Raw genomic sequence first — 18528 nt, forward strand, 5'->3', positions numbered from 1 at the left:
CCAATGCGGGGGTTCGAACTCATGACCCTGAGATCAAGACCTGAGCTGAGATCAAGACTCGGAGGCTTAACAGCCCCAGCCACCCAGGCAACCCCCTTGATGAGCTTCTATGTCATTTGCTGTCTGATATTAAAGAACGGAAATAGCTCTCGCCTGGGTTCGTGCAAACTACTAGCGAAAGTTTTGTGACTGTTGGAGAGGCACAAAGTGGCCCCCAGCCTTCCTGGGTGTTCTCCCTGCAACAACCCCTGTGAAGATTTACTGCCGTGAGAGGAGCATCCTGACATTTCCCTGACACCGGAAGGGCAGAGTGCCGTGGCAATCTGACCTTTCGGAAGACAGCAGTTTGCCTGAGGGAGGGGAGCCTCCTGGGACTTCACAGAGATTGGAATACGATTTAATAACCTCATTTATTAATGTCTTTCTATCCACATTCTCCTTCCCTGTACCATTTCTTTCCAGGCCTCAGAAGGTCTCAGAAAGGCTTACTGTAATTCAGACTAGGTTCAAAAATATTTTAAAGTTTGCACCGAACTATTTGAAAGCGCAATGATTTATGCAACAGTGCGAAGTAACAGGCTGGGTGCTGGAAGATCGGATGGTAATCTCCACGCACACACTACTTGTGGGGCTCCAGCCTTGGTCAGCCTGGATAATTGAGACACTTACGTGGTTATTGTAGAAACGAAATCACAGCATGTATTTTTAAATGCCTTGTACAGAGGCATCCGGGTGGCTCAGTCGCTTGAGCATCTGAGTCTTGATTTCAGCTCAGGTCATGATCTCAGGGTCATGGGATCCGAGCCCCGAGTCAGGCTCTGTGCTGAGCCTGCTTAGGATTTTCCCTCTCCCTGTGGCCTCTTTCTGATCGGGTGCACGCTCTCTCATAAATAAATAAATACATAAATAAATAAATAAATGCCTTGTATAAGCACATACAAGATTTTCAGTTCTTTCATCCTCCCTCTTTTATTCTTTCTCCTACCCTCCCTCCTTTCCTTGATTCTTCTTTTCTAACCCCTCATCCTCTCTTTCTTGCTGGTTATCAAAAGAATTCTATAGCCAGACTAAGATGATTTTTAATGGAGTCTAACAGATGGTTGCCTTCAAATACATTACCTCATATTGGGAATTTTGCCAAAACTAAACAAGCTATATCTTAGTGCCATCACATGTCAAGCCCCATCTTGGGAACTCAGTTATGTAGAACAAAGCTGTATTAGGAAAACCCTTTCATCTTTCAGTGGACAGAAGAAGAAGAATATTCCCTAACTCATTCTAGGAGACCAGCATTACCCTACTATCAAAATCAGGGAAAGACGACACGAGAAAATAGAACTACAGACCAGTATCACTCATAAACATAGATATAAAAATCCTCAACAAAATATTAGCAAATTGAATCCAACAATGTGTGAAAAGAATTATACACCACAACCAAATGGGATTTATCCAAAGCAGGCAAGACAGCTTTGACATTTGGAAATCAATTAATGTAATCTATCACATCTCAGGCTGACAAAACGGAGTGGACCAGCCTTGCTGTTAGGACGGCAGTACCCCAACCCAACCTCCCCGGGCCTCCTCCTGACTTTCACCCTCATCCTGGAGCACCCCTGGTGTTCCCAACTATTGCATTTATATTTTCCTGTCCCAGGCAACCAGTTCTGTCTTTAATCCTTTTTGCTCCTAACTTTAGAATTTTTTCATCACCTTAATATCTTTTGAAGAACAGAAATTTTTTAATAGAGTCGAATTTATCCTTCTTTTATAAGTAATGCTTCTTGTCTCCTCTCTGTGAAATCTTTTCCCTATCCAAAGGTTCTCAAGATCTTCTCCCACTTAATTTTTTTTTCCTAAAAATTTCACAATTTTTGCTCCTTAGTTAGGACTGTTATCCAGTTTGAGAGAATATTTGTATTGATTTTTTCCCCTTATAACGGGCTGGCTTTGAACCATTTGTCAAAAAAGAAAAATTTTGCCCCCATTGACTTATCTTGGCACCTCCATTGAAAATCAACATACAACACATTTATGTTGATTTACCTTTATACATGCATCCTATTCCATTGATCTGTATATTCATTCTTAACACCAATACCACACTGTCTTGTTTATGTAGATTTGTAATACCTCCTGAACTCAGATACAATAGTCATCCAACTTCTTTCTTTTTCAAAATTGTTTTGGTTATTCTGTATTATTTGTGTTACTTTATAAATTTTGTAATCAGCTGGTCAATTTCTATGTAAAAGTCTTCTGGGATTTTGACCGGAATGGTGTGGACTCCACAGGTCACCACTTCGTAGAGTGTGAGACTTTCCACAAAACATTTCCCTTTTCCCCTCCCACTGTTTGGCTGTGGCTCGCAAACATTTTACCACAGTACGCTATAAACCCCACAGTATTGTCATTTTCATATTAAACGGTCAATTTTCTTTTGAGGAAAAATTTTAAGAGAGAGAAAAATAATCTCACACTTATTTCCATATCTTAACCATTTCTGATGTGTTCCATTCCTTTTTAATGATCTGAATTTCCATCTGGCATCATTTTGGTGTAAGTCTAAAGAAATTCTTTTAATATTTCTTAAAGTATAGGTCTACTGGCAATGAATTATCTTAGATTTGTGTGTTTTTTGTTTGTTTGCTTGTTTTGTTTTTTGTCTGAAGAAGTCCAATCTCCTTCATTTTGAAAGACTGTCTCTGAATTTCGGTTCTAGATTGATAGTTTTTCTCTTTCTGCATTTTAAAGATATGCTATTGTTTTCTGGCTTGCATTCTTTCTTAAAAGAAGTCCGTGATAATCCTTATCATCATTACCCTATAGGTGATATTACTTTTTACCTCTGTTTGCTTTTAAGATTTCTAGTTTATTACTGTTTTTAAAATTTTAATTATAATGTGCCTTTGTGTGTCTTTCTTTGTGTCTGTCCTGTCTGTTTAGGGTTTTTGAGTTTATTGGATTTGTGGATTAATACTATTTTCTTCAAATTTGGAAAATTTTAATAATTATTCCTTGAAAATTTGTTCTGCAGTCTCCACTCCCCTTTCTGGGACTCTGATTATACATATATTAGGCTGCTTGATATTATGCCCCTCTTCACTGATGTTCATTTTTCTACAGTTTTTTTTTTCTCTGTGTGTGACTTAATTTGGGTAGTATTTATTGCTATGATCTCTGGATCATTGATCTTTTCTTTTCCAGTGTCTATTTTGCTGTTAAGTATATCCAGCAATTTTTAAATTTTAGTTATTGTATTTTTTGGCTCTTGAAATTTCACTTGCATCTTTTTATATATATATTTCATCTCTCTCTTCTTTGTGGTCATGTTTTCCTTTCAATTATCATAGCTTTTTAAAATTCCTCATTTGCCAATCCCATCATCTTTTCTGACATTCCTGGCCCTGTTTCTATTGGATGATTTTATTTCCCATGGTTATAGGTCACATTTTTTCTGTTTCTTTCTTTTTCCAGTGACTTTGATTCCATGCTGTGTTGTAGCCTGTCTGGATTTTGTTGTCTTCCTCTAAACAGTGTTGAGTTATATTGTGGCAAACAGTTAAGTTACTTGCAAATAATTTTAATAAAAGAATCCTCAAATACAGGCTTGTTTTTAGTGTTGTTACTGTGGACTAACAGTAACAATTAGTGAGCTTTATACTAGGGCTTTATGTAGTCCTATTACCTGGCATGACCCAGCTGGGGTCACTATTGAGACCCCTAGTACTCAGTGAAACTCTCCCTATTTTGATTGTTCAGAACACAAATGCCTTTAAGCTCTGTGCAAAATTTGGGTGTTTTTCAACTTATCATTCCCTGGTAGCTCCCTGTAACACCCATGGAGGTTCACCTTCCATGTGCTTACTCGGTATTCAGCAAAAGACTCAAGGGGAATTCCTATACAGAGTCTTAAGCACTTTCATCCTGTAGCTCCTTCTTCTCTAGCACTCTGCTCTGGAAATTCTAACCACTTCATTCTCACCAAACCCCAAACGGTGTCCATATGTCATTGAGATTGCTGTCCTCTGTCTGGGTCCCCCCTTTCTGTTCTACAGTCTGAAAAATGACTCCATAAAAAAAAACAGGGTGATTGTAGAGCTCCCTCATTTACTTACTTTCTGCTGGGTATCACAGTCCTGTTTTGGTTGTTGCTCAATGTCTGAAAACAATTGTCTCCCACACTGTGTTCAGTCTTCCAGTTACTTACAGCAAAAGTGTAAGTCTGGTACCAGTTACTTTATTATACTTGGAGGTGGAGTTCCCTATAGCATTTTCTTTTCTTTTCTTTTCTTTTTTATTATGTTATGTTAATCACCATATATTACATCATTAGTTATTATTGTAGTCTTCCATGATTCATTGTTTGCGTATAACACCCAGTGCTCCATTCAATACGTGCCCTCTTTAATACCCATCACCAGGCTAACCCATCCCCCCACCCCCCCTCCCCTTTAGAACCCTCAGTTTGTTTCTCAGAGTCCATAGTCTCTCATGGTTCCTCTCCTCCTCTAATTTTCCCCCGTTCATTTTTCCCTTCCTACTATCTTCTTTCTTTTTTAACATATAACGTATTATTTGTTTCAGAGGTACAGGTCTGTGATTCAACAGTCTTACACAATTCACAGTGCTCACCCCTATAGCATTTTTTAATGTAAGGTCCATGGCTTGAGCAGTCTCTGACAGTCTCATTCCAAAGAAAAACATTTAAAGTCCTACCCTGTGCAAAGCACTGTGACAGTCCCATGGAACATTAAGTTCTTGTGGTTTGTTGTGATGTGTAAACACATAAATGTGCAAAACAATTTTTTTGAGCATTGTAATTGCTTTAAGCTCCCTAGAACACTAATGGAATAAACATCTCTATGTAAAAAGTAGGGCCCACTTTCCAACACGACTTTAATGGTTTTAATTTCCATCTCATAAAAGTTCTCTCATTAAGGTTCTTTTGTTGTTGTTTTGGGCATTTTTGTGTGTGTATATGTACGTGTCTGTTTGTAATGGAATTTTACTTGTGTGGCAGTGCACTGTAGTTTCTACACTAAATCCCTGTAATAACAAGTATTTGGCCGCAGCCTGCCTTTCCGCACTCACCACATTTGGGCTCTTGCCCACAGCAGCAAAGCTTAGAGTATTCACAATACTGTTTTGGTTCACTCCATAACTGAGGTTTTGATGACATGCATCCTTCCACCCAGTGCTTATTTATTGATTATATTCCTGTGCCACATTTTCCTCCTTTTGAGTTTCTGCTTTGGTTGTTATTTTGCTTTTTTGGTGGGTTAGTTTTCTGGTTTTGTGTTTTGGCTCCTGATACTACCTTGTCCCATTGTGCTTTCTGTAGTTTAAAGCCAACAAGGTTTGGGCTGGCTGTATTTATTTACTCATGGATCTTTATCATGAGTCCAATGGTTCCAGCACCATCTTACCGGAGAAAAGAGAAGAGTATGTGGCACCCTCTCATCCATGTGTTCAAGCCCTCCTCCCACGACATTCTTGTTTCTTGACCCTCCAGATACCAGAATCAGCACCCCAGTTCAATCAGGGCGTTCAGCCCTCCCACCACAGCTTCTACCTACGCCTGGGCTCGTCCACTCTTTCCCAGCTCCTCGCCAGCAACACTGATCTATTCTCTATGCCAGTTATTCCAAGACATGATCTCCCTGTAGAAAACCAGAGTGATCTTAAACAGTAATAACTGAGAGTAGCTGTTAAAGTGTGGCCCTCCTGAATACCTAGTTACTTAGGACAGAGAAGGTCAGTGCACAAGAAAACCAAGGAAATGACTCCCAGTCAGCGTTTCAGGCATGGGTGTTGAGGGTGGGGGTGCACAAGTAAAGGAATAATTTTGGAGACTGCTCTTCACTGGAGTTTCTCTATTCCCTTCTTCATCCATGCCTCTTTCATCCTGTTACCAAATTCAGAAAATAATCAAACCCACAGAGTTTACCAAAAGACAAGTGACTTCTGTGAATGAGAGTAGTAACGCCAATACCACACTTGAAAGCTCAAAGTATAGTTCTGGAAGTGACTATGTTACCAATCTAAAGATTGCGCCACTCTTGTTTGATATGGAGTTGATTCTATCAATTAATAAGCTTTAAATTCCCCATTTCTACAGGCAGGAAGATGGGGGGAGGGGTTTATCTGTAAGCATAGCCCGGATAGCTTTAATAACTGATGTTTAAATAATTCCCCAACTATTTGAATGTCTAACGTTTTTGGGGACAGTGAAAGGCTTTGTCTCCTTGGCAGTAATAATTGGATGTGCAGCAAGAGAGTATGAATGACTAAAGTCTTCTTTAGTGGGCTCTTCACATCTTTGCCATCATCAGGAATTGTGATGAAAAAGCAAAAGCTGATCTAGAAAAAAATATTCGCATCTAACTTTGTATAAATGACTGGTTTCGTTCAAATCTGTGGTCAGTGATACTTAATCAAAGTCCTTTTCATCAAAATATTTGACAATTAATCTTAGGCCAACTAAACATTCGGCTGATTTAAATATCAGACTTCCATGGCAATGAAGCAGATTCTTCTTAAATAAAGCACATTCTGGTCAATGTGTTTTTCTCTGAAATTCTGCTAAAGATATTTATTTTAAGTCTCTCTCAATATCATAGGCAGGAGTGACTAACTGAGCTGCTTGGGGTTGTAAAGAAGCATCTATCCTCAGGAATTTTCTTTTATTTTTTTATTCTTATAGTGTATATATCTTATAGTGTATATTTTCATGCTGTGCAAAATATGATTTGCTTCATAGAAAAAGCAACTAATATAAGAGGTCAAAATGCTTGTATAATCAATACGAGCTTCTTATACATGGGATCTTAGAGACAGAACTGCTAATGGCATTCAAGTCTGACCTTGAGCTCAGCAACACAGGTCTGCATGGATGTGAGGGGTGGGAGGGTAACCAGCAGAAAGACACCCCCCTGAGGTGTATAGAATGCATTAATGCTAAAATTATACAAGGGTCCCAGCCATTCAATGAGGAGCCTTGTTGCTTCCTGCTAATGGAAGTGGATTCTCTTATTTTTCCTTGTCAGATTCCAGCTGGCGCACCCTCCCAGATGCCAACCTCTGCGGGTGTAAGAGAGGAAATGCAAAACGGTTTTGGCCCAAGTACAAAAAGGTGAACTAGAACAGAGCATGCTCTGTGGGATGGTCTCTATTATTTTTATACTGTTTCAGACTAGGTGTTGAATCACAAGGACCCTGTCTCTGTGGAAATGTTGGTGTATCAGACCCCTTTTGTTCTTAAGTGGCCAAGTCCTAAAGCAAAGACAGGGACTTTCTGGATAGATCATGGGATATCTCTCAGGCTCAGGAAGGTCATGTTGGAGGAGTCTGCCCAACAAGGATCCAGGTGTTCATCTCTCATGGCTCCTTCCTCCACAACTTCATTCTTCACCCTGTCTGCGAACTGCTTCCTCCACATGACAGCTGACCCAGCTACCAACAGTTCCTGAACTTTCCCCCGGCACAGCTTCGGCCACATTGAGTGATGCTATCCACAACACAGATCCAAGTATCCCAGGAAAGGGACTTGGATTAGCTGTCCACTCCTGGGGTCTGCAATGCAAGAGGGGCGATGCACGTATCTTCAATAGGGGCAGGGAGTTTTTGGTAGAAGTGCATAGAAGGGGGAAGACTAGTGAGCGAGCATTGGGCAGACGGGACCACCCTTCAGTACATAGGGTAAGGTGGGCATTTGTCCTAGTCTGGTTGGTCACAGCCCCAATATCACTCTGATATGGTCATCATTTACCAGATTTAAAACAAAAAACTGCAAGCAATGCTCTAACCCACCTACGATTTTCTCCAGTCATGGAAAGAGAAACAGTATTTTGTGGCCTTCGTTGTATGGTTTCCCACCATCCTCCAAAGCAAAGACCTAGTAAAACACATGATTAAACTAGACAGTATATTTATTGAGAGCAGGAGCGTGGCCTGTTCATGCCAGATTCCCTACCTTGTGTTAGAGCTGCGCCTTGCACCCACGGGCACTCTCTAAATGCTTACTAAAGTCAATTTTTGGAAAAAATGTTCTATCAGTATCAAGTGCAGGAAATCATAAGCAACTGCTATGCCCCCAGTGTCCATGGCGGAAATGGGAGCAGGGGGCTGCACACTGGAATGAAGACAGACTTAACAAAGTGCCACTATAAAATAATGGGAGCCTTCACTCTGCTGTGGGACCGGCACACTCAGACAGGCAAAGGCCTAGGAGCATGTCTTGTGGGGCTGGTCACTGAAGACTTTTCAGGTGAGTCTGGAAGCTTCCAGCACCCCATGCCCCAGGCAGCAGCAGGAGGCCGGGCTATATTTGCGGTTGGACTTGCTGTGAGACTCTTGTATTTTCTTGCATTCCTTTGGTCTGAAGGTCTCATGGCTTTGCGCTAGACTGCACATTATCACAAAAAATAAATTTAAAATATAGTAAGATCGCTACTAAGGTAACATGTAGTTCCTATGCCAAAACTGATCATGTCCTGAAACCTACACGGGCCTATGATGTGTGTTGTGTGGTTTTACACACTTAACCAGTACCGCCATCCGGACCGAGTCATGGACTTCTGCATTTGGCCAGAAGTGGTCATGTGAGGCCTCCCCCGCCATCCCCCTCCCGCCCTGCCCTGGGCCCCTCCACAGAACCTGTCCTTCCTTCGTGTGGTGGCACGTTCCCTCCTGTGGCTGTTCTGTCCACCTGGCTGAATTATACTCCCTTTGTGCACAGGTCTTCTCAAGCCTCTCCCGGCCTCTCCTTCCTTCTCGTCTGTGTGTCCTTCCCAGGGCTCTGCCCCCCCAGATGTCCCTCACGGGCTGGAGCTGAGGCGTTGCTGAGCTCTACGAGGGCCCTCAGATTATCAGGGGGTTTTTTGCGGACTCCTCATTACTGCATAACAAACCACCCAAACTCAGTTTTGGCGCCGGTGACAACTCACGGTTACTTCTCATGATGGCCTTGAGCTGGGCGGCTCTGCTGCTGGCCTCCCCTGGACTCAGTACAGGGCTTCATTTGGGGGGCTGCTTGGCAGGGGCAGAAACACCCACAATGTCTCTAGGCACGTGGGCTTTCTCTGGCAGGGCCCCAGACTTCTTCCATGGCAGCTGGCTTCCCAGAGAGAAGGGAAGCTGCCCATTCTCTGAAGGCCTGGGCTGGGAGGTCTCCCACCATCACTTCGCACTGGGTCCTACTGATCGGGGCTGGCAAACTTTTTCCGTAATGGACCAGCAAGTGAGGATTTTAGCTTTGAGGGCCAGACAGTCTCCACAACTACTCGTCTCTGCCATTGTGCTGTGAAAGCAGCCAGAGACAACCCAGAAATGAAGGAATCCGGCTGTGTTCCAATAAAACTTTACTTAGAGAAAAGAGTAGCAGGCTGGATTTGACCTGCGGGCTGATCCCTGCTGTCAGTCACAACCGTGTCAAGGCCGGCCCCATTTAAGGGGAGGGATGGCACATGCGTACAGGAACGGGCAGACCATCTCAGAGATGAGTCAGCACAGTGTGAGGCCTGGCATCTCGTGGGCCAGCTGGTGAAGGGCAGGGAGGTCAGCGGAGCCCGCCATGACCGTCAAGAGTAAGCACACGTGCTCATAAAGAGAGTGTTGGGAAGGACAGGTAGCTGGCTTTCTGTAGCTTAGCTCCGACGGAAGGAAGAAAGGGCACCACGGCAAAACCAACATCTGCAGAGGCAGCTCCCACCAGTGGGGCGGGGTCTGTGGCCTTCCCCAGCTGGTCACACTCAGAAAACCCACAGAAAATGATTTCACCTGCCCACGGTGTTCTGCTGGCAACAGTGGTATCCCTTTCCTTCTAAAGCAATCAAAACCAAGAAGACTGAAACTCATGTATTCTTTTATGCTTTTATGTCAATATTGCTAATATCAGGACTAATCCTATTGAAGGAGAAGATGGTGGAAAGGGAGAAGAAAATGAGGGAGGAGAAGGTGACCTGCTTTGGCCACTCAGGGCAGGAGCAAGGGCATGTGGGGAAGCTTCTAGTGAAGGGGGATTTAGAAGATGGTGAGTCCTTGAAATACAGAGTTTGTTATGCTTATCTTTCTGTCCAAGGCTTGCAGTCAAGTAGACAGCAGTGAAGCAGCAAGGTTTGGCTGTATGAACCATAGTCACCAACTAAATAGCGGGGGTTAGTGGTTTGGAATGGAACTTTCATAGAGGGTGGGGACGGGTGCTGCCCCAGAGACACAGGGATTCTGTGAACAGGGCTTTCAGTTCAGTCTGACAACAACCCTGGAGGGAAAGCAGTGACCTCCTGGAGGCAGTCCCCAGTAATCTTCAGAGGAAAATCCCCGGAGGTAAGCTGGGAATGCCACAGAGAATGGGAAGCAAGAATGTCGTCCTGGACGACAGCATAAACATGGCCTCGTGAGGGTCAGCGACGCAAGAACATGGCAGAGGAAGAGAGCGTCTGATGTAAATGACAGAGCTAAGAAGAGTCTGGTGGGTTCATGGGGTGGGGTTGGGGGTAGGGGAGTCTTCCCCCAGAAAGCCCTGGGATAAGAGAGAATGGACAGTAGCCCAACTAGGGAAGAACTTTCTAAAGATTGAAGGTTCTCTAGAATGGGAATGGCTTCTCCATGGAGTGGGGAATCCCTAACATCTGAAGCACTCACGCAGAGGACTGCAGGTTGGCCTGCTGCCCTGAACAGGCTTCGTGACATGGCCTACCAGAGCCCACGAAGCCCACTCACTTTCCTGCCAGAGCTTGACACGAATTTCTGAGAAAGGTCCTCCCTCCAAACTGTAAGCCCCCTAAAGACAGGGACTTACTGGTTTTTCACTATCCCCTATTCCTATCTGATGAACGAACTGATGGCCTCACACGCCATCAGGATCACTATGGAGGTTAAAACATGGAGCTAAACACACACTCCCATATAGCCCAGCCATTGCCTGCCAGGGATTTACCCAAGAGAAACGAAAACGTGTCCACACCAAGAAGTGCATGGGAATGTTCACAGCAGCTTTGTTTTAATGGCCAAAAAATGGGAACAACACAGGTATTTATCTGCTGGTGACTAGATAAATAAATTGCGTCATAGCCACACAATGGAATCTTCATAAAACCCAACAATAAAAAGGAACACACTACCGATGCATGCAATGACCCGGATGAATTAAAAAACAGCATGCTAAGTGAGAGAAACCAGTCTCAAGAGTGAGCACCATAAGGTTCCCTTCATATGGAATTCTAGAAAAGGCAAATCCACAGTGGTAGAAAGTAGGTCAGTGGTTGCCAGAAGCCAGAGGGCAGGAGAAGGGAATGCCTGCAAAGGGGCTCGAGGGAACGTTTTTGGAGTGTTGGAATATTCTGTCATGATTAGGTGGTGGTTACGCAACTGCGTACATTTGTCAAAACTCTTCGAATTACACACTTTAAATATGTGCAGTTTACTCTCTTGTACTTCAATGACAACTCAATAAAGTCATTAGAGAATGTAGATGTTCTCAGACTTGATTTTCAGGGTGGGGGGCAATTGGGAAAAGTTGATAAGTTACATTTGAGTAACTCGCACGATTGCATGAGTCAGTGGGAACCTGAGAAATTCTTTATTGCTTGGGCCCTGGGGCTCCGTTTCCAGGGACTGGTGCCCAAGGCCCATGAGGGCAGAGAGAAAGATAACAGGGTCACCCAATGGTCTTGGTGGCCACCATGGGGCTGTGGCCTGTGACTGTTCTCGCCCCTGCAGGGGTGCAGGAGCTCCCCTACCTCCAGGACCTCAAAGGAGAGACAGGACTAATGGAAAGGGCTGCTGGGAGCCACCTCCTATGACAAACCCCTCCACCCCTCCACCCCTCCACCCGGAGCCACTCCAGCAAGCTGGGCTACCCCACCCCTTCCTGCAGCCTCAGGCGGCTCTCCAAGGGTGAGGTTCACTGGTTGGGGAGTCAACAATGAGTCAGGAGTGTATATCCAAAGCCTGGAGGGGTCTGACAAATGCAGGGTGAAAATGACTTAAAAATGACAGCACCACCCCCCCACACCCTCCCTGCAACACACATACATAGCGGAAAAAATAGAGCCAAGACTAAAGCTCACGAAGCAAATCCCTAAACTCTTTCAAACGAATATGCTAAGAGGATATAAACATCAGAGGGAAAAGGAAATTTCCTGTGTAAATCTCTTGGGTGAGACAAGGCTCTTGAGCAGAATCTTTAGATGAAGGGGCGTGTTTGGCAGAGAGGAGGAAGCTCACCCCTGAACCATGGGTTCGAAATAATGCCCTCCACGTGAAGGTGCTCTAGAGACCCTCAATCACTCATAGCAGCCTTTATCACTCTTGCTTCTAATAAGATAAATCTGGATTAGCTGGGGTCCTTAAAAATGCCAGTTCCCGGGTAGCTTTCAAGCAGCCGGCAAAATCCAAGTGCGGTTTGCGGCTCCTGGGACATACGTGTCTACCTGCTGCTTCCCTGACTAGACCCCGAGCCCCCTGAGGGTCAGAATGGGCTCACACCTTCCCACGCCCAGCGCCCAGCACTGCGGGCGAGCCCAGAATGCAGATGGACCCAAGAAATGGAGGAGCGCGGACTGAGTCAGGAAATTTCCAACGCTGGTGAGAACCACCCAGGGGCCCATGGGCAAGTCACAACCTCTGGCCCTCGGCTTCCCTATCTGGGAAAGGGAGGTTTGTTCCTACCCCCCCCAGGGGCTGGAGAGGGCCCACTTGGGACTCATCAAGTGGCCTCTAAACTAGAGGCTTTGCATTCCCCGGGCAGCCCCTTGTCCCCATAGCTGCCGATGCCGCTGGGGATGGATAACAGGCTTGGAGGGGAGGTTGGCATCACTGCTTTCCCCCCTCAATGAACGGAGGCTCCTTATTCACAGTGCCGTATCATATTTTTATTTCGCAGAGCTCTTGGAGATACAGTGCCTTCACAGAAGGTACGGATCTCTGATGCCGACATGGGGCTAACGTCTTGAACATCTTCTCTCTGGCTCTGCATGTTCAAGGCTATCTTAAAATTCTGCGCTCAGTCATTAACAACATACATAGATGACAAAATGAAACACCACTGAAAAGAAAAGGAAATGAACAATAAGAGCAACAGTGATCAGGGGAGTTCTGTGGATTGGATCCTGTGGGTGTTGCTTGTACTTAACTGTTGGAGCTCTAATTATTTGGCCCCGAATAGAACTCAGTAGGGTTCTATCAGCGACGCCCCAAGATCCACAGGAGCAGGAGCACAACACGATCCCTGTCCCACGTCTTTGGGATTCGAGATGTTTGTCAAAAGCCGAGGGGACTGCTTGGAGTCGTTTATAAAGCCAGAGGTCACTTAGGTGCTGGTGGTGCCTGTCGGTACCTCCGGCCTCTGCCTGTCCCACCGGTGCCCGGTGGGGGCTTGGCCTTGCTGGTTCCCAGCTGACCAGAGTACCGCCCAGTGCCGTAACACCTAGTTCCGGCAGCAGGCCTCTGGCTTTGGTCCTGGTGCCCAGTGCCGCTGTCCGTCACCTCTGCAACCACGACCTCCTTGTAGAAAACCCATACTCTGTGTGCAGTGGTTGAGCGGCCGCTCTGGGCTTTGTATAATAACCCACGTCCTCTGCCCCACAGGTAAAAGGAGTTTGGGAAAAGCGCACGGGGAGTTGTCCTACTGTGGGTCGCTGTGCTACCCTTCCACCGTGCCAGGCTACTCTGGGGCTCTGTGGTCTCCCCCAGCTTTCGGGATTTTTGGTTAAGATGCTGCATATTCCAGGCATGAAGAGATTGGAAAACTGGCCTCATTCCACACGTTAATCTGCTTTGATCACATCACCTATCTCAGAGAGGTCACATGGGGATACAAATAACCTTTTTTTTTTCAAGACTCTTTGGCTCTCTCCAGGCTCCCGAGCGGAGGATTTACACTCACCTGAGCTAAGGACCACATCTGCCTGTGGTGTCCCAGGCACCCCATCAGAAGCCCTGCTTACAAATTCAGGAGCCCTGCTTCTACAGAACCCTTCAGTGAGCCAGAACTGTGCATAATAAGGACTTTGTGCGTCTCAGTATTTTTTTAGATCGAAAGGAAACTTTCCCACTTTCCCTGCCTTTGGCTTCAGTTATTTGAAATGGCAAATGTTATTACAATTCCATCATGGAAATATGCTTAATAAACAGGAAAGGAGTTTTGAAGACCCACCACTGAGCATGAAAATTAACCATCCGGTTGCCAGTCCCTAGGTGTAGACAGTGTCTACGGATGGCATTTGGCAGGGGTCTCTTTGCAATGATTTTTCCTTATTACCATAACCAGGCAGCTGCTGTGAGATTTCTTATGTGTAACATCTATTTTTCTGATATCACACTTGAAATAAAAACAGACACATATGAGGTGATCTTGTTTATACACAACCTGTGTGACCGCAGATTTGCTTTTAGAAGGCAACATTTATTCATTCATCAAATATTTATTGAGTATTTGATTTTATGGGACAATAAAAAATGAGAACAAACAGATTGAGGAGCTCAAAAGCTTAAAATCTATTGGAGAAAAGAAAAATAAAGTACACAAATAAATTCAAGGTGGAATGGGGAAACATCCAGGGGGACCTGAGGGTTACAGAAATTCAAAGGAAAACATACTCCTGGTCCAAAAGGAAGAAGTAGGAGAGACCTCGTGGAAGACGTAGCATCTCGGCTTGGCCTTGAAGGGTGGGTGAGTGTGGTGGGTTAGAGATGGTCACAAATTCTTTGACATTCTCCCATTGAGAAATGGAGTCTTTGTCCCTCCCCCTGACAACTGATGGGTTCTGTGACTGTTTCGATCCATAGAAGATGGTGGCACACATTCATGTCACTTTTTAGGCCAAGACCTTAAGAGACTGGCAGCTCCATCTTCTTGTCGTTTGGAACAACTGATTTTGGAATAGTCTCTCTGGGAACCATGGGTCTCCCTGTACGAACCATCCTGAGATCCCCATGCTGGAGAGACCAGCACAGAAGCCACATGGAAGCACTTCAGATGACAATCTAAGCCAAGTCGCCCCCACTAAGCAGAGAACCCCACTAAGGTGCCAGACCCATGAGCACAGCTCTCCAGAACTGTCCAGAGCAGCCCATCTGCCAACTGAGCACTGTCAGGTGAGCTCCATCAACATAGTGTGAAGCAGAAGAACCACGCAGCTGAGCCCTGCAGGGACAGGTGACCAGCACAGAAGGGTTTTGATTAGCACAGATGAGGGCCTGATGGCATCCCAGAGAATGGGAATGTTGTAGGCAAAGCCATGAAGGTATGAAGGTGAAGAGAATCTACTCAAGAATTTGAGTTTTGGGGAAATCAGAAAACTTAGAGAAAATATAAGGGACAAAAATAACTATTATCCATATTTTAAGGCTAAATAGAGTCTGAAGGTTATGTGTTGTGTTATATATTCTACAATCAATAGGGTGCCACTAAGATTCTATGTTTTTTAAACTTTTGATTATGGAAATTTATTAATATACACAGAAAATAGTATTTTTTTTTAAAAGATTTTATTTATTTATTAGAATGAGATAGAGCATGAGAGGGGGGAGGGTCAAAGGGAGAAGCAGACTCCCCGCTGAGCAGGGAGCCCAATGCGGGACTCGATCCAGGGACTCCAGGATCATGACCTGAGCCGAAGGCAGTCGCTTAACCAACTGAGCCACCCAGGCACCCAGAAAATAGTATCTTGATCCTCTGTGACATCACCACTGCGGTTCAAGCCATGTCTAAGGGGTTTCCTAGCAAAAGAATTATCAATGTTTGCCAGTCTTTTTTCCTGAAATATTTTTAGGCAAATCCCATACATCAGATCATTTTATCCATAAATATTCCAGTAGGCAGTTCTAACATGTAAGGGCTTTAAAAAGTAACTATAAAACCATTTTCATGCCTAACAAAGTAACAGTCTTAATAAGACACCCATTCCATAATCAAATCTCTCCTATCAAATTTCCCATATTGTGTTCTTCCTCCAGAGTCAAGCTGGGTCCCACGCTGCATTCGGTTGATTTTTCTTTAAGGCTCTTGTAATAAACAGCAGTGGCGTGTCAGACGCTACCCTCTTTCCCGTGCTGTTTTGTTCTGGGCTCCTGGTACCCTCACCAAGTGATACCACTCAGCATGCTCTAGTAGAACCTTATTTCTTGTGAACTAGAAGAAAGAGAGGGAGGAAGTTGGTCAGGGCGGCATTTTGAGGTAGAGGGCGCCGCAGCAGGGCTCTGTTTGAGGCCAGTCTGATGACGTACAATAATGAGGTGTAGGGGAGATGGGGACCCATCCCTAAGGAGGGTCCCTGAGCCCCGGGCCCAGGCTGCAGGGCGAGTAGAGAACACACAGAGACCCTGAGCGGAGGGGTCACAGGAAAGTTCTAGTAAAGGTAGCCTTTCTAACATTTCTCAGGCTCTGTACCTGTGACTTTCTGGTGTCAACATGCTAGATAATATTTCTCGAATTCCACAGAATCACAGAGGACACATGATTTATGTGCATGGTTAGTACACACCACAGAAAGAACTGGAACCCAAAAGCCTGTGTTCTTCCCTGCTGTGCCAAAGAGCAGAAAATAAGCCCCAGGGGCTGCTCTGGTAAATGTACGCTGTTGGGGGGCAGGGCACAGACTGAGGGAAACAGGCGAGTTTCGCCGAGAACCCAGTGAGCTGAGCGTCTCAGAACGTACTCAAGAGCACCGTGGCCATCAGTACTCCCGAAGAGCCACTTCTTACAACACATGCAGACCCCTGGGCCCACCCGAGACAGACTGGATCAGAACTCCCGGGGATCTGACCCAGGAATGTGCATTAACAGGCACCTTGGGATTCTTCGACCTAGTTTGAGAAACACTGGAATAAAGAATGGGACCAGCCATGCACTTGAACGGGATGACAAATTTAAGTAAACAGGGAGAAAAGGACTTTTCACAGTGTCTTGTATGTAGTTAGTATTCATATATACTGCCGAATAAACAAGTGGAAAGGAACTTTGGTATCAAGAACTGACATCGTGTCTCCAGCCAAAGCACCCGAGGTTAGCAGCCCCGGAGGAAGGCAGAGTCAGTGGCTCCTTGCCACCAAACACTGTTTATGAAAGTGGCGCTTTACCTCGTGGGGAACATGGAGACTTCCATCACCCCTGGGAACTTCTAATTGAAGAAGCTGAAGTAACGGCCACTGGGGCCCAATCCTTCCCAGCCAGCCCCCCTTCACAGCTGAACTACCCAAAGTTTGTGGGGGAGAGACGCAGAAATCCCACCAAGCAGGACCCGAGTAACCCTGGACCAGGCATGAGGGAACGGGAACAAAGGACTCAGTGGGATGGGTAGCTGCGAGAGCTGTGTGCTGTTTTATCAGTGCTGATAAGATGTTCCTACCAGTGTGGAAGGCAGACAAGAATATTGGAGCCGAAGACACTTCCCTCTGGAACATGGTCAAGGCGAAGGATGCCCAGTGAGCATTTTGAGAAATACACATTGAGACAGGATTGAACAGAATTGAACTGGATTCGATTGACAGTCATGAATCTGATGCTTTTGATAGCTCTTTTTATTAATATCTTCCTGTTGGTAACGATAAGTATTTATTTTGAGGGGTTTTTTTTCTTTTTAAGGAAATGAAAATAAAATCAATGAAATTTTGTGTTTTTTTAGAGAGAGCACGAAGGGGGAGGAGTGGTAGAGGAGAATGAGAGAGAGAACCCTCAAGCAGACTGCCCACTGAGCATGTAGCCCGACAAGGGGCTGGATCCCATGACCCGGAGACCATGACCCAACTGGAAATCAAGAGTTGGGCACCTAACCAACTGAGCCACCCAGGCGCCCCCTAAAATGTTTCTTAAAGACGACTGCTTCAAACTAAACTATCACGGCACATTACCTATGGGGTGGGGGGTGATGGGGAGGGGCCCCTGGCAGGTTGATAAAGTTGTTTCCTGATCATGATATCATATAGCTGATCTCCACACTTTTCTGGATTATGTTATATTTCAATACAAATTTTACCCAAAGAGGCTGTCTCTTTGATTGGCAGAGATGGAGAAATTGGTCATAATTTGGGATGTGTAATGTCCCACTTATCCGGGAACCATAAAATCTTCTGGAAACCATTCTTGTTTTGCAAATAAACATGCTCATGTGTATCTGCTTGGTTAGAAGGTGTAAACTGAGCTTCCGTGTACTCTTCTGGCAATGTCTTCTCACCACCGCCCTCCCTGTGAAAGATGCTGCTATTCCCCGGTGCCCTGGGATGTTGGCTGGAGCAGTCTGGAGGTGGCACATGAATGAGCTCCCTGGGGAAAGGAATCGGAGCCTGATCTCAGGAAATGTTCTTCCCGCCTATGGCAATTATTTTAAAATAATTTTCTATAGGATCTTTGATCTGTCTTACCAATTCTACATCAGTGTTTGTTTTTAAATCAAAGTTCGTTTTTTTTTTTTTAAATACAGGCTCATAAAATATTAGGATTCAATATTCGCTTTGTCTTCAAATGCTACAATTGTATAAGCTGATTAAAGCAGACCTTTTTTTCCCCTTGGAATCTTTGAATTAAGA

Source organism: Phoca vitulina, unplaced genomic scaffold (genome assembly GCF_004348235.1).
Source record: "Phoca vitulina isolate PV1807 unplaced genomic scaffold, GSC_HSeal_1.0 scaffold22, whole genome shotgun sequence".
NCBI classification, from domain to species: Eukaryota; Metazoa; Chordata; class Mammalia; order Carnivora; family Phocidae; genus Phoca; species Phoca vitulina.